The sequence below is a fragment of the Mus caroli genome, chromosome 3 (assembly GCF_900094665.2).
Source record: "Mus caroli chromosome 3, CAROLI_EIJ_v1.1, whole genome shotgun sequence".
NCBI classification, from domain to species: domain Eukaryota; kingdom Metazoa; phylum Chordata; class Mammalia; order Rodentia; family Muridae; genus Mus; species Mus caroli.
Genome location: NC_034572.1, coordinates 2537051 through 2545185, shown reverse-complemented (window position 1 = coordinate 2545185; position 8135 = coordinate 2537051).

Below are 8135 nucleotides of genomic sequence, written 5' to 3'. Positions count from 1 at the left end.
AAAGTTTTATACTTTGTGAGTTTTCTCAGTATGTCCAAAAAATGACTTTTAAACATTAATTAATCATTTTGAAGGATATAAAATATATCTTAGAAACATGGATCTTAACGCTACATGCATATGCTACTCCATCTCAATCCAAAGAAAAGTTTTAAGGATGAAATGAAGGACTTGGGAATCAGCTCTGTTCTGGCTCAGTGATTGAGGTTGAAACACTGAAACGCTGGCAGGCATTCCTGTAACACAATTTCTCTGACTTCTCTTTGAGAAAGGGAAATCTCTCTCTCTCTCTCTCTCTCTCTCTCTCTCTCTCTCTCTCTCTCTCTCTCTCTCTCTCTCTCTCCCTCCCTCCCTCTCTCCTCTCTCTTTTTCTAGGCACTTCATGTAGCATGTTAATTCACCATTAATTATAGAACATGTCAAACTGTATTTCAGTCAAAGCTCCCTGTAAGTCTCCTGAGCTTTCTTAATGACAGTAATTATAGGTCATAAAAAGAGTCATCTAAAATTAACATTTTTCTCATGTCTTGATAGTAAAATGTAAATGGCTACACAGTACAGATGTTTTGATTAGTAAATTTACACTTCCTCTTTAGCTTCAATGCTTGTCAACTTCACAGCTTTAAAACTCAAGGTGGTGTTTCTTTCCTTTCCAGGAGTACATAAAGGCATGTCAAAGGTGCTTACAGACCTTTTCAGCATGCTTCACTTTGTTTTTTATGGTGAAATCAGGAAGAAATCTCGAGTTTCCTCTGCACTAAGCATCCATATTCTTTTCCAGAATGAGCAAACTACGTTTTCAGCTTGAGAAACCTGCAGAGTGAAGTTGAAATACTAAGCGCTGATGCTGTTTGCTGAGGATGATTTATTAGAATGTAGAAAGGCACCATGCCCACTCCCATGCATATCTAAATCTCCTGCCAAACTGTGTTTTATCATCATATGCTATCAGAAAGAAAACACATAAAGTCTGCTGTATTCTGAGCTGTCAAAATTTACTTACCAGAAAATGAGAGTGGAAACATTCTGCTTTAAACAATGTTAATATCATCAAACATCCAGGGAAATATAACAAATTAAAAAAGAATCACTTCAAAGAATAAAAGGCCTACACCTTAATTAATAATAAATCTAATACTTGACATTCATCTCCCTAGAAAATAAAATTAGATAAACTTTTGCAAGGGCATTCTGAACAGCCAACCCAGTTTATTAATAATTTCCTGTTTTCATATTGGAAGCTCATATTATGTGGCCTCAGCCACAGTAGACCTCCACAGATATTTAATAAAACTGCTCTCCATAATCCTTTCTGATTACCTATAACCTTCCAGCTATAGCACGCACTGTGCTGCCGCTCCACAGAAGGGCAGCACACTGTCACCTGCTATGATGTTTGACAGCTTATTCTGTTACATCAAGCCTGCACAAAATTACTTTTTCCAAATTCATCCCTAGTTAGTAATGAAAAGCAATAACGGTATTCAGCATGTGTAATATTCCAAGAAGGCAAAATGAGGCAATAGAGGAAAAAAAGATTAAAGAATGACTATTATGGAAGGAAGATCAAAAATGGAATCTTATAACACATAACAGTGCTTCAATCATAATGCCATACCAAGAGTTCTTCATATCACACCACTAAACCTTCTCTGCTGAGCCAACCCGAAAGACATTTCCCATTGTGTTTACTCTAGCAAGGTTCATAGAGGGTAACCTTTGAAAACTCTCTCCTTAAATTATTCTTGGACATTATCTTATGACACAAAACACATAACTTTAATGGAGACATCTAGTTAATAGAAACACATTCCTTTTATCTCACCTTATGATTTGAAGCAGTAATAATGTATTTTCTTATAAAATAGATCAGACTAAACCCAAATTCACAAGTTCATCAAATAAAATTTATAGAGATTTTTAAAAGATGAAACTTCCATTTAAAAATTTCATCTATACATTGAAAAATAGATCCTTACAGAAGTCAGGCCGAACTAACCTTTGTCTTCATTATAAACAGGGCAATGACCTTGACAGTTCATACTTTTGCATCCCTTCTTTGTCTCCTAGTGATATGACATGCAATTTCTCTTATCCATTTCTATTGGTATGGTCCTTGTTTAGGTCTTGTATAGGTAGCCATAATGCTGACGTATCAAAGGCAAAGCTTCCCTGTCCTTTCTAGAAGATACACTTTTACAGTTGATGTCCTGATTTTCTTGTTCTTATTTTCCGTCCCATTTTCCATTATGTACCCATAGTCTCAATATAAGACTTGTGCTGTCTATATATTCATTGAGGCTGTACAATGAATAATCAGGGTTTCTCTGAATTTCTGTAATGGTCTCAGCCTGTTGTAAAGTATAGCCTCTTTGGTAATCTTTGGGAGGATCACTTATCCAGGGGTATAAGGATAAATATTTGAAATGCAGTTAGGGATTTGCTGGCTTAGTAAAATAGCACTAGTAATTCTCTGTTAAGGTATATAACCTCAATCCCGCAGGTCAATTGGTTAGATTTCTAGTACCAGTCACCATTTTCCTCTTTGTGGGTTAGGCCCAATTAATAACTGTTGGTTACTGCTAAGAGATTAATACCACTATTGCATATTTGTGATATCTTATCATGCAGTGCATTGTTGAGATTCATTGGTTTCATAGCTGGCTTAGACTATTAGTTGCTTCACATTCTTGGCAGCTTTTATAGCACCTTCCAGAATCATGATAATCACTCTTCAAGGAGTAGGCTTTGAGGACAGAAAGATCTTAGATTCTCTACATCTCAATGTTTATGGTGTCTTTTTCAGTGATAGGAGTTTCCTTCAACCTCCCGAAAGCAGCCAAGGCAACAGTAACAGCCTGTATATGGTCTACTTGAATAATAACTCAAACGGTGGTTCTCATGTGTTACTGAGACTTTGGTTAGCATTTCTATAGCACTTCCTGGAAGTAATGTCAATTCAGGTAATTTACTTTTATATAAATTATATATGTATATACATAGTTTATGTGTGTTTACCTGTTTATGAACTCATACACATATTCATTAATGTATACACAAATATACACATATACTTATAGGGTGTTATATATAATTTAAGGTAAATAAAAATATTGATATGATTCTTTATGGTTTTCTGAAACAGCCTTAGGATTATTACTTGCCTGTCCCCACCTTCTATTTTGAACTCCATAACTCTTCCTCAACAAAGGACCCCAGTTTTTTCTTCCAAACACTGTTCACTGTGCAGTTCCTTATGCTAGATCCATTCTCCTGGCCCAGACAGGCACATACAATCTGTGCTCTGGCTCAGCCTAGTGAATGTGCCTGGGCTTCCCCTGACTGTATCTTTCAAAGTTAATACCTGCTGGCTTAAACAGAACCAGCCTAGCCTGCTGGCCTCATCCTCAATGTATAGGCTTGAAAACATGATATGTACCAGTCCAGGCATACATATGCAGACATAAAAATAACATTAGTTTCCTTGTGCCTAAGCCTCACAATAAAAATAATATGGATGGATAAGAAAGTATATCTTGCTTCCAAATTCACTAGTCCTATAGAAATATTCTCCAATGAGAGGTATCTAGATGAACCCCTGCATGCCAAACTTAAAAGGTCAGCAGAAATGTCATCAAAGAATTGGGTGAATTAAAAAATATGCTAACACAACTCAGTGGATGTAGAGATGATGACCATCTAAGTGATGCCCAGGAAAACCAAATATAGGTCTGAATGAAATTGCAGGATCAATATAGAATTTGAGAACAAAGTTCAAAACAGAAAAGTATTAAATAGAACTTAAGCTCAAATGAAGATGGAATTGGAAAGCTCAATAACCCAATTAGGTAACACCAGGGAAAACCTACCAAATATAATATTAGGACTTAAAGAAGAAGAACTAGAAAAGACAAACAATATGGAAAGCATAGACAAATAGGGATGATGTTAATTTAGTAAACTAGTAATTATAGGGTTTTCTATACTATAATCTCAAAATATGGGTAATATCAAATTACATACAAAACATCTCAAATGCTTGACTGTAATAGCCAGTTCAATTATCTGTTTAATCTGATTTGGAACACCAAGCATAGAAAAATAATGAAGGCAATGATTAATTACATTTTTGTTGCTTCTCCTGTTAAAGCAGTTGCAACTAGAAATCCTGAAAAGGTGTCAATATTCACATGCACATATCTCAATTTTTCAAAATCAGAAATATTAGTACCATTCATTTGCAATAATTGATTAGGTGGAAGTGCTCAAATATTAACACCATTATGTGGTACATGTAGAAATTGAGGATATTTAGGATAAGTCTTTAAAATTTGATGTGCACATCCTCTAGAAATACCAAATTATTGTCTCAAGCTATTACTATTTTGATGATGTAAAGAATGACATTTTTTTGGAAAATTGTTCCTGTGTATGGCCTATAATCTGATATACAAATCTGTGGTGGCATTTCTTTAAGAGGTCTGTCCAGGCAGAACAGTATGAGCTCTTAAATGTCCAAAAACAGTCCTTTAAAGGAACAGTACTTTCTCTTAATTTGAGTTGTATTTGCATAAATAATTGCAAAATTTGAGGATTAGCAACATCTAAAAAATGAACCATTTTGCAATTGCACAGCATGAGCTATATATTGGCCATGAGTATACAAATTAAAAACTTGATATTTTCAACATTTCAAAAAACAGTGGCTATAGCACATATTCAATAACCTGTGCTGAAGCAGAGGGAAACTCAAGAGAATAAATATGTGATCCGTTCATATATATTTCTCTTCCCTTAGATGAGCTAGTTATAAATACAGTGATACATTTTTTATCGGCTGCATGGGTAAATTTACAGGAAATACAAAAGCATTTTTAACAAATTTTAACAACTTGTATTTTGGATAATGATTATCAATTTTGCTTAAAAGTTTTGCCATGTAGTAAGACAAATATCACTATTCTGCAATAACCAATTTAATTGCTTTTTGGAATAAGGAATAAATGTTTCATCAGGTTCTTAAGACATTCTTTCCAAAATATTTTCATGATTCTATCCTATAATTCTGTATTAACACACCAACAGCTTCAGAACAGGGTGTTAAAACTTTCTTTGGAGATAAAGAAAAGTGAATCCACATTAATGGTCCCTTTTGCCAAAGAACTGCTGTGAGCACATGAGTAGCAATAATGCAAACAGCCAACAATTGATTATAGTAACTTACTCTACTGTCTGCAAAACTATTTGTCCCTCACCAGTTAATTTTCAGCCTCAACCCCACCCTACCCCTTGGGCTTAAGTACTCCTGTGCTGAGTTGAAGGTGAGGTCTTAGCCAATTAACATCTTCTAGAAGCCTTTTAAAGTAGGAAAACGTTTTAAAGTTTTTAAATTTTTCCAAAATTTTAAAGCCCATATAAGAGCAAAGCCTTACAGTAAATCGCCTTCAGACGGGTTAGCTAATAAAATACCCTCCATATAATGAATATATACACTGAAAGATTCAATGTCCTAACTTCTTTTGCTGAAGCAGAGACAAAATTTTTTATATAATGTAAGGTTATTAGACATTCATTGAGGCACAACTTTCCAATGATATTGCTTCATGGGCTCTTTAGAATTACAAGCTCACTAAAAGCAAACCCTTTTAATCATCAGGATGCAAAGGAATAGTATAAAAACAATCCTCCAAATCCATAATAATTTTATAATCATTTCCTCAAATGGAAGCTTGAGTAGGGAAGCCAGGTTGTAATGCCACCACAAGTTCCTAGTTCCATTAACCTTTCATAAATCTTAAGTTTAAACTTTGTTTTGGATTATTGGAATAACCAATCCCTTGGAGGTGAGTGAATACATCAGTTCCAGTGTCTACTAATCCTTCAAAGTCCTTTTACTTCAATTAGTATTTTAAGGTTAGTGGGTACAGTTATAATGACATGCGGGAAAGGAGCCATAATTTTTATCCTTTTATAATAATGCTGCTTCAGCCTAAAAGTAATTCCCAGAACATTGGAGGCAAGGGTGCAAAGATACTTGTAGGCAGGGTTTGCAAGACAAAAGGAGTGCCACACAAGCCTCTGCTGAGGCTGCTCTGAGCTTTGCATTAATCCGAATGTAAATATTTACTGTAGTCTCCAGCAAGGCAGATTCCATAGCCAGACCCTGATTTTATAAGACTCCAAAAATTCTACCAGCTGCTTTTTGAAGTTTCTCAGAATCCTGTTAGATAAACTCCCACTGAGATCTCTTTTAAGATGGGCAGCATACCTGCACCTGAGCCTGATATCCAAATGAAAACTGCAGCTAGTGGATCACTGGCATTTTAACTATAATTTTTAAGTTTCTTTTGCAATATTTTAGCATAACCATAAGCCCAAGAAGCAAAATTCAACTTCCACTAAACAATCTAGTCTCTCCAAAATCAACACCAAGTGTACCATCCCCATGCTACAAAGTTTTTGACTGCTTGTTCGTCTACAGGATGGTAGAGCCTCTAATACCTAAAAGAGACACTGCCCTGAATCCTATTCTGATTTCTAGGATAAGAATTGCATAAAACATTATCCCAATATAAGATATCTTTAGAGACCTGTTTTGCTGGGTTGGCTCATACCACATGTTGTTTAAAATGACTTCAATCCTGAGTTGCCAGGTTTAAGCTAACTTTATTATTACCAAAGTTCCAAAATCCCAGTCATACTCAATAACTTACAAGCTAATACTCTATAACCAAGACATACAGAACATATTTATACCTCTAAAACCAGTCAGAAACAAAAATGAAGTGGCTATACACATCTTATATATTTAGACCAAACAAAATTTTCTTACTTTTTCTAGCTATAATTTCAAGAAAGGAGCACCTTGTTACCTCCTGAACCCAAAAATCACAATTGTAGAGATTTTTTTTTCTAAGAAAAATAGCCATCAGCGTACTTGTCATATAACTTGATAAGTTGCTGGCCCCTTTAAAAGAAGCTTTTTAGCTCCTGGCAGAGCTTCTTCTGCTGTGCTTGACTCCTAGCTAAGGGTGCAGGGCAGCTTATCAGCTTCTGCTGTTGAAAGACCCACAATGTGAGGACTCCCCCACGTTCTGACTCAGGAGAAGCGACACCCCAAATCACACAAGAAACGGTCTTGCTGCAACTGCAAGAGGATTTTTATTCGAGAGCGTTCTCGGGCCCATGGTCATACACCACGCAGGGGTAGAGGACCATGGCGCCCCGAGTCGCTATATAAGGGGGTATTTAAAGGAAGAAACCACAACTCAAGGAAGTGGGGAGGGCGTTGTTGGAAAAATACCAAAAATACCAGTTAAGAGGCACAAGGAAGTGCAAAGTCACAAGAGTCACAGAGAATACCTGGTAATTGTTCTGGTTAACTCTCAGTTTCTAAAGTCCCTAACAATAGCACATTTGCATGGCAGTTTCCGGTTGGTCAGGGTGACTTTCTTTGAATGAACACTCTTTGAACCCAGGAAGCAGGTAGGTGGAGGAAGGAATGTCGCTATCAAGGTATGATTAGCATACCTTGGAGCAATGAGTCACAAAGGTCACATTCCCAAGCCTCGTCCTAAAGGCCTAGAATTTTGTTACTTCTTCACTGTGCAAGTTAAGACTGCCTTCTAAACAAGTTAAACTATATCAAGGGATAGATAGCCAGCATATAAATTTTAACCACTTTTTTCTTTTGAATGTGAAACGTAAAACAACAATCATTCAAACAGCAAAATAAAAACAGATAAAGTTGACACGTGTACAGATTGGTGCATCAAAGACAGACAATAGACAGAGAGGGAAGAGAACATGGTGTAAGCAGAACTAAGTATATCTCTAGAAGGAGCCAGATAGGAAATGGAACATCTCCCATTTTTCTCCTGTCCCTAGGAGAGCTCTGGTCATTTTCCATCTTTTTTGTCCTAAACAGGGGACAACTGATTTTCTAAAACCTATTCTCTCTCTTTCTGTCTTTCTCTCTCTTTCTCATGTTATTGTATATTTCCCATTCCTACTTCTGAGAAGCATGAACAGCATAAATTTACTTGACCTAAGAATTTTTCTAACTTTGTTGTTATTATTGTTGTTGTTGTTCTCTCTCTCTCTCTCTCTCTCTCTCTCTCTCTCTCTCTCTCTCT